The sequence below is a fragment of the Capsicum annuum genome, chromosome 6 (genome assembly GCF_002878395.1).
Source record: "Capsicum annuum cultivar UCD-10X-F1 chromosome 6, UCD10Xv1.1, whole genome shotgun sequence".
In the NCBI taxonomy this organism is placed as follows: Eukaryota; Viridiplantae; Streptophyta; class Magnoliopsida; order Solanales; family Solanaceae; genus Capsicum; species Capsicum annuum.
Window position 1 is genome coordinate 185,675,790 of NC_061116.1, and position 10,051 is coordinate 185,685,840.

Here is a 10,051-nt window from a genome sequence, read left to right on the forward strand (position 1 = left end):
CTCCTCTTTTTTAATTTCGTTTCACAGAGAAGAGTCTGAGGCGCTAGCAGCCTATCTCTTCTACCCCAATAACCGGGAAGAGTGGGCTTTTATCCGTACCAGCTTGCGTGATTTGCATCTCACCTCCATTTATGCTTGTGAGGCTTGATGCTTGCTTTCCAACTCTTCGCGATGACAATATGCTTTCATGTCTCTCCTCATATTTTGTGAAGTCGCGATTTTTTAAACTCAAGCCATAATAATGAGTACATCAGGTGACGGCCGCCAAGGGGAGACTAGAAATAATGCTCCTATAGGCACATCTACGTACCTTTCTATTATGTCTCATCAGAATAATTTTCGAGGCTGGCCGGAGACGACAGTCTTTTAGAATGGTGATCATCTCTCTTCTCTGATAAGACAATTGATGAAGATGAAGATTGACGAGTAGGATATCTAGGAGAATTTAGTTTTGTTCTTCTAATCTTTGGATGTGTTTGGGAGGAAACATAAAATACAAGTTTGAATAGTATTGGAATGTTCTTGTCATTTACTAATTCTAATCATATTATTAGTATTTGTATTCTAATTCAACGCTATATCTTGCATAAAAGTACATCAATTTTTCTATATATTATATGCATGTATTATTTACGTGGAAGACCAGAAATCAAATTAAACAATGTTAACCAATGCTAACGTTTATGGGACGACGAAAAAGCAACCAAACATTGTACATTCACATTAATTAATGCAAGTCTTATAAGCTTAATATATACTAGTAAGTAAACAAATTCGCACGATTAAAAAATAAACACATAGATAAATTATAAAATACTCCCTTTTTCTTCTTATTCTTGAACATTCAAACACTAAAATCTATATCTATATATTATTAAAAGGAGAGCATGTAGCCTCCTCATTAAGCCGCGTGGCAGTATCTACACATGACATGTGTACGTTTTTAGAAGAAATTAGTTAATTAGTTACTTCATGTCTTCAATAGTAACTTTTTATTTATTATTTATTTTTCATCAATCAACTTACAGAAAAAAGCACAAATAACAGTATTTACTCATCCTCTTGAACATTTATTTTTCGTATTGATTATTTTTTATTTTTTATTAGTTAACAACCAACTTTCAGAAAATCAAAAAATAAGAGTATTTATCCACTTAACATATTTATTTATTCATTAATTGTTTTGTAATTTACTGAAGTTACAGAGTTATTTATCCACTGAAGTCATTTAAAATTTATTTTTTATTAGTTAACAGCCAACTTTAAGAAAATCAAAAAATAATTGTATCCACTTAACATATTCATTTATCCACTAATTGTTCTATAATTTACGGAAGTTACAGAGTTATTTATCCATTGAAGTAATTTAAATTGTGTTTTAATATTTCTTTATTGTTATCCACATAACAACGGTAAGTATCACAGAATAATCCAACTGCTTCTTATTCTTATCCTTGCCTGTTATCCATTCCAAATTTGTCTCATCTACAACCAGTAGTTATAATTCAAATACTACTATAAAAAAATCTCTGACATCAGTAACTTCAACTTTTTTTTAAAATCGTACAATACTCTACACAAAGTTACAACTTTTTTCACAATGTCGGATTTCATCAATAGCATAACAATAACAAAAATGCATTGGAAATTGAAAGTATTGATTGTTCGATTAGGGAAGTGAAGGATCGTTTCAATCCAGACGTTGTTTACGCAATTAAAATGGTACTACAGAATAAAAAGGTAGCATATTTTGTTTATAATAGTCCATCTTTTTTACATTCAGATTGTTTCTTTTGTTTAGAAGATAATTCTACAGTATAGAAAAACATTACAATTTGTTTACTATTTCATATTTATTCTACATAAATATTCTTTACTTTGTTTAGAAAAATTCTCAATTTGTTTTGCTCTATTTTTAGGGTGATAGGATACAAGGATCTATTTGCAGTTCAGTTCTTAAACAATTCAAATCAGAAATCAAAGAGCGTGGATTATATTTTATGCAGAACTTTATTGTCTGCAAAAATACTTTCAAGTTTCGGCCCACAACTCATAAGTTGAAACTTAATTTTACTCTTCGCACAATTGTCACTGAACTTTCTGATCCATCTTTTTCATTGAACTTCTTTCACTTTTGACCTTTTGCACATTTGATAAATAAGACATCAAATGGTAAGAAATTATTACCTTAACTTTTACTATATTATATTTTATAGTTATAGTAATATTAAGGTATTTTAATATTATAGATGTTATTGGGGAAATTCTCAATTTCGGACAGATACAAACTCACTATATGGAAAGTAATTCTAGAAAGTTCATAAATATTGATCTAGAAGATGATGAGTAAGTAAAAACATTTACTCTCTGGTAATTTATGTAATGTATAGTCATTTTCATATGAGTTTCTTTTTAAAATTATATTTGCCAGTAACAACATTAATCAACAACTTAAATAACAATATTATATTTCTCAGAAACAACATGATATCTGTAAAATTTTAGGGTGAATTTGTTGATCAAATTGTGCCACAACTTCTAGATTCGGACAACAAAACTTTTGTTGTTGCTATGCAACTTATGCAAGCACATAAATTTCAAGGTAATAATTTATATTTACATCTATCTACTTATTATAAAATAAGTATATCTTACCAAAAATTTTTGACAAATTCCTATACTATGCGCAATACGTGGAATGCCTCGAAGCTTTGGATCAATCCGACTGATGCTCAATCTGAAGAGTTTAAAAAATGGTATAATATATATTTCACTATCATATCTATTTATATGTGTGTGTGTGTGTATTTCCTCGATAAGCGAACTAATTTTTATTAGTTACATATGTAGATTACTATCTTTTCGAGAAAGAAACTTAGACAGATTAACAAGTACCATCAGTACTATCTCTCATAAAAGTTTTTCTATCTGAGATGAATTAATCAAAGGCACTATTGAAGTCAAAATAATATCGAAATTGTTGGAGATTGTTGAAATCAGTATACCTTTTCTAAAATCATGTATTGCCATGTTTCATGTATCACATATATATGCTAACCAAGTTATAATTTTATTCATCTAATTAACAGAAAGGTTATCAATATTGTATAGATGTCACTATTGAATTGTTAAACCTACATAATGGATGGTCATATACTGGATCCCTTCGTCATATCATATGTAAATTATATATCCATAGCATAAAAAAATAGGCCAATAACCATATACACATCACAAAATACTACCTTGATAATGGTTATACAAAGATTAGGTCAATACCTGCACTTCTCAAGATTCATCTTATTTTCTACCATATTTTTTAGCGTTCCAGGTGTAGCAGCGACAATGTGCACTCCCTTCGTCATATCATCTGTAAATTATATGAACACTCCTTTCAAATATGGAGGAACACTGACAGAACTATGTTCAAGGCCTGTGGGTTAAGCCACAAGTTAACTAGAGCCCAATGTTGAAGGAGGTTGACAGTAGCCCCCCTGCATCAGACCATATACCTACAAAAATTATATCAGACTACATGTTCGACAAAATAAAGAGACAAGAGAGTGGCCTATGGATTTTATTACGTGTTCTACCCTGGACGTAAACATCATATAGCTTCAGTTTATTATTGGCCAACACAAATTAAGCACAACCACTCAGGAGATGATGTTTATTCCTGAATTTTCACAGTCAGATCATATATTGCAGAAAGAAATACCAAATAAGCAACTAATCTGCAAGTGAACCAAGAAATTATGCCAAGTTTATTCTATCTGACCATATATCTATTAAAATATCACAAGACCATAAGTTTGACAAAATAAAGAGACATGAGAGTGGCCTATGGATTGAATGGTTATAGATATGTCTGTGGTAGAGTTCAATGACAACGAGTGGTTCTTCTTCTACCCAAAGGATCATAAGTACCAAAATAGGAAACAACTGAATCGAGCAACAGAACGAGGCTACTGGAAAGCTACTGGTAAAGATAGGAACATAACAACTAAAAAGGGAGAAAAAATTGGGATAAAATAAACCTTGGTATACTACATTGGTCGAGCTCCTAAAGGAAAGAGGACTCATAGGGTGATTCTTAAATGTCGTGCAACTGAAAAGTCATTGGATGGATCACACCCTGGCCAGGTTTGAACATCCTTCATCCATCTTGTGTCTTGAATTTCTATTTTTATTTTCTGTATAAAAGATTGATTGCATCATTGTGCAATTATTGGTCACATTAATCAGTGTATATGATGTAATAAATACATAAGATGTGTAGATCAAGTCAATCATGCCTATGCAATATGCTGTATATTCATTAATAGGTTACTTGAACATATACAGTTGGTTACTTCTAATCCTATTTGGTTCCTGTCTGTTTTTCATGAGTGATAAAAATAATGCACATATTTGCTACTTTTATGGCTATTACAGTTCATTTTCTGGCTTTCTTCTCAAGAAAATGTATAGATAACTCCTTCTCTAAGAAGTTTATTTGTTCTTTTAGCTTATTCCTAATTGGAATAGACTAGCGAAGTGCCCTACATTTAGTGGCAGCGTACTACTGAACTACATTAAAAGTGCTCTTACAATTAATGCCGAATATAGTAGTTCTTTAGATGTCCCAAATAATGAGTTCTATCTGAAGCATCTACCTATGACAACAACATACCCAGTATATTTTAACATAGTGGGGTTTTAATTCGAATCATCTACCTATTTAAAATAAATTGAAGAACTTTGTGCCTGCACCTTACTTTGAATTTGAATCAGGAATACAATTATATTTCTATTGTCATTTGTGGTGAAGCAATGAAAATTTAGATCATACTGGGAAATGTGATTTGACTGTTGCAGGGTGCCTTTGTGCTTTGTCATCTGTTTAGGAAGAGTGATTTGAAGAAGGACGAGCACGTTGAAAAATCCAATTTGGATGCGGAATAGAATGCTTCAGTTGCCAAATCACCTACTGAAGATGAATTGTCAGAGGAAGCCACTCTATTAACAGTCGTACAACCTTTAGTTGATAGTGATAAAATCTATGCAACAATGTTTCCCAAAGGCGAGTTGTATGGCAAACAAATACCTATTGACATAAACATCATATAGCTTCAGTTTATTGTTGGTCAACACAAATGAAGCATCGCCACTCATGAGATGATGTTTACTCCTATATATTCACGGTCAGATCAGATATTGCAAAAAAGTATCAAATAAGCAACTAATCTGCAAGTGAACCAAAAAATTATGTTAAATTTGTTCTATCAGATCATATATCTATAAATATTTCATCAGACCACAAGTTCGACACAATAAAGAGACAAGAGAGTGGCCTGTGAATTTGATAAACATCCTACCCAAGACGTAAACATCATATAGATTCAGCGTATTGTTGGCCAACACAAATAAAACACTACCACTCAAGAGATGATGTTTATTCCTGCATTTTCACGGTCAGATTAGATATTGCAGAAAAAAGTACCAAATAAGGAACTAATCTGCAAGTGAACCAAAAAATTATGCTAAGTTTATTCTATTAGATCATATATATATATATATATATATATATATATATATATATTAAACTATCATCATACCATAAGTTTGGCACAATAAAGAGACATGAGAGTGGACTATGAATTTGATTAAGTGTTCTACCCTGGACGTAAACATCATATAGCTTCAGTTTATTATTGGCCAACACAAATGAAGCACAACCACTCAGGAGATGATGTTTATTCCTGCATTTTCATGGTTAGAACAGATATTGCAGAAAATGGTACCAAATAAGCAACTAATCTGCAAGTAAACCAAGAAATTATGCCAAGTTTATTCTATCAGACCATATATCTATAAATATTTCATCAAACCACAAGTTCGACACAATAAAGAGACAAAAGAGTGGACTATAGATTCGAATAAGTGTTCTACCTTAGGCGTAAACATCATATAGCTTCAGCGTATTGTTAGCCAACATAAATGAAGCACCACTACTTAGAAGATGATGTTTACTCCTGTATTTTCACGGTTATATTAGATATTGCAGAACGAAGTACCAAATAAGCAATTAATCTGCAAGTGAACCAAGAAATTATGTCAAGTTTGTTCTATCTTAAGTTAATCCTTTAATTTTATGTCATGCCACAAGATCTTTATATTCTAATTATTTATATAGATAACATTATCATTTGTAAGGCCATGGTCACATATTGATCCTGAAAAAAGAAATCATGACAATATGTTCATCAAATTGTTAGCAGGTTTAAAATCCCATGTCACCCTATCTAAATACTTAATTCATATAAATATGTCAACATGTTTAAAACGTTTAACCACCTTAACATATTTTGTATTATTTCAAACTGTATTTATAATTGAACATAGTGACATTAGTTATATGTAGTACTTAATCTTTAACAATGTACGCGATGCAACTTAATGTTCGATCTACCGAAGAGAAAATAGATATCTTTTCCAGTATTAGAAATTTATTATCATATAAATTTCAAATTTGTAGCGTCAAAAGATTCCTAATTAAAAGATTTTTGGGCAATATTAAACTAACAAAATCACTCACCATAAGTGTCAACCGGTCAAATAAAGATAGCACCAAAAAAGATCACTTCAGCATATCCTGTACAAAAGCAACCAAAACTATTACTTAAATGTACAGCGGTTAAACAACATGACCATTGCTATAAAAATCTCAACAAGTTTAAATCTTTCGAGAACCTCAACATTTTTATAACATGTCAAATTATATTTATAATTGGACATAGTGACATCAGTTATATGTATATAGTGCTAAAAAAATGTTCTACTAATTTGAAAAACTGTAGTAACATTGTGCATATTATTCAACTTCAATTTAGTGCAAACAGGTAACATATATTTGGAGAGGTTGTAATTCAATCAATCTAAAATAATTTTTTTCTCTCATTATATCAATTACAAAAACTATCTTGTTGAAATATGTTAAAAAAAATTTGCATCAGTAACACCTAATTTTAAGAGCATGTATTTTGGATATGAATAATGTTATTTAATTAATATGAATATGAAGCAATAAAACAGAGGAATTTATGTTAACTTTAATTAAAATTTCAGTTTTCAAAAAGCAACAGTTCCTTTACATCAGAAAACTGCAATTTTATATTAAACTTTAAAATTTGTCCTTTCAATATTTGCATTTCTTTGTGGGATAGTTGCAGCAGTACACATCTTTTGATAATTTCTATCTTTAGCAATTTAACAACTTCAAATTAGTAAAAAAAAAAAGATCTCCTGATTGACTCAAGTGTCATGTCATTTGGCATATTATTATAATATTTATTTACTGCCTGCTATTTAATTTTAAATTTACTCTGTAACTTTTCATATCATCTTCATTTTCTATGAAATCTGATATGAACAAAGAAAAAAAAACTTGCCAGAAAGAATAGAATAAGCATACGGAATTAGAAACGACTTAAAACATCATCTAATAACAATGGTATGATCTTTTTAACACTATTCATTGACAAATCTTATTAATTAAATTTATAACATTCATAAACATAATTACATGATAGATATGTTTTTTTCTTTACAATAGTTGTTCGATATTTAATTGTTTAAATACTTACAAATATGATATGATCTTTATTATTAATGTTTTTACAGATATTTTTAAATCTGCACCTATCAAAGAAAATGATTTAAGAAAATGGAGAGGAAAACAAAGTAAGATAGATTTCACAAATTGTCAAAGTTCCTATGCTTCACATATTACAGTCATAAAGAGCAATGATCATTTTTCAACATCTCATGCTAAGTGAGAATATCAAAATCTAACACAAAAAATTAATATGCAATAGGTGGCATCATCTTCAACTATGCAGAAAAGTTATCTTTTATCGGATTTAAATGAATTGCCATTATTACAAGGTTAATGTTTAAATTAATTTTTTTATATATATAAATTTATATCTTGATTCATTAAAAATACGGACGTGCATTTTTTTATATATGAGTAGAAGTTGGCGCTGACAATATTGATGATGAAGGACCAGGTATATATATATATATATATATATATATATATATATATATTTAGTTAATAAATGTTTTAAGACATAAAAATATTCAAATTCAATTGATTTTTTTTTAGTTTAAATAAGTACGGGTTAATTTATTGAATTCTCTACTTATCATACTTTATTACAATGTAGAAAATAATGATATGGCTGAAAGTGTAGATGATTACGAAGGTATGTCTATAATAACACAAATAAGAACAATTTCATAAGCATACTTTCTATTTGTTTTAACTGACATTAATATGATGCTTATATTCATTTTATAGATGTTGATATAGAATGTTCATGTATTGATAATGAAGGTATGAAAATTTGTTATGATCTTTAACATATAATAGATATTCATGAAAATTTTATAATTCAAAATAACCTTACATTTGACTATTTGAGTAATAGATTACTGGAATATAGGAGATCTAATATTTGAATGTGTTTATTGTGGTGGTTACTTATGGTATGAAGAAAGGATCAACAAGAAGGTAAAATCTAAAAGACCAGAGTTCTCTTTGTGTTGTCTCCATGGAAAAATAAACTTACCAAAGTCAAAAGAGCCTCCTCCAATTTTAAGACAATTATTATTCTAATCAGGTGACAATCAATCTTTTTAATACACTTAATTAATAATTATCATCAAGTATACATGTTTATTCACCAATTGTTATTTATTCAGGTACAAAGAGCAACTAGTTCAAAGATAATATTAGAAGTTATAACTCCATGTTCTCATTTACATCAATGGGAGAAAAAGTCGACGCTTCGATTAATCAAACAAGGGGACCAAAAACTCTCACATTATCTAGGCAAAACTATCATCAAATTGAAAGTTTATTATCCCCAGAAGGTTCCACTCCAAAATTTGCACAATTATACATCTACGATACTAAAAATAAAGTGCAAAATAGAATTCACATATTGAGGTTAGTATTCAATAATTCTTTATTTATTATACTAATGAATAGTCTAATTAATTAAATAAAAAACTAATTTTAATTCCTATTCTTATACAGTTGAGGTGAGAGCATAAGCAAACACCATGCTAAAATTATTCAAGATTTGAAACAAATGCTTGATGAGCATAATGTCTTGACAAATTCATTTAGAATGGTAAGAGATAGATTTTAAGAAGATTTTCACACCAATGTTAGACTCAAATTGATAGGAAAGCAAAATTATGATGGAAGAAGATACAATTTGTCAATTGTTTTAGAAGTCGCAACTTTGGTGGTTAGAGATTTTGAAGTATCGCACTGTGATAGAGATATTATTGTTAAAACTCAAACTAGATTGCTCCAAAGAATAAATGAGTTAAATGCTTCCTATTTAGCTCTCCAATATCCATTACTTTTTTCATATGGTGAAGATAGTTATAGAGAGGACATTGTTTTAAATGAAAAGTATGAATGAAGTCGAGGAGGAAAATTTATTAGCATGCGCGAATTTTTTTCTTACAAAATTCAAAAAAGAAATGGTGAAGTACCAACAATTGTGAACTCAAAAAGGTTATTTCAACAATTCTTGGTAGATTCTTTTACAATGATTGAATCATCTAGGTTGAAATATATTAGAACTCATCAAAAATAATTGTGTGTTGCAATATACAAAGAATTAGAGAATGCAGTTTTACAGGGAGAGATTGATCCTTCTTCTCATGGTAAAAGGGTAATTCTATCATCCAGCTTCACTAGGGGTACACGATATATGATTCAAAATTATCAAAATGCTATGACAATTTGTAAATGGGATGAATATCCAGATTTGTTTATCACATTTACTTGCAATCTAAAGTGGCCTGAAATTATCAGAATCTTAAAGGGTAGAGGCTCATAACCAGAAGACCGGCCTGACATTTTGTCAAGGATATTCAAAATTAAATTGGATCGCTTAATAAAAGATTTGAAATAAAAATAAATATTTGGAGCAGTTAAATCAGGTAAAAAATTCACTTTTTATAATAAATTATTATTATAACTTAA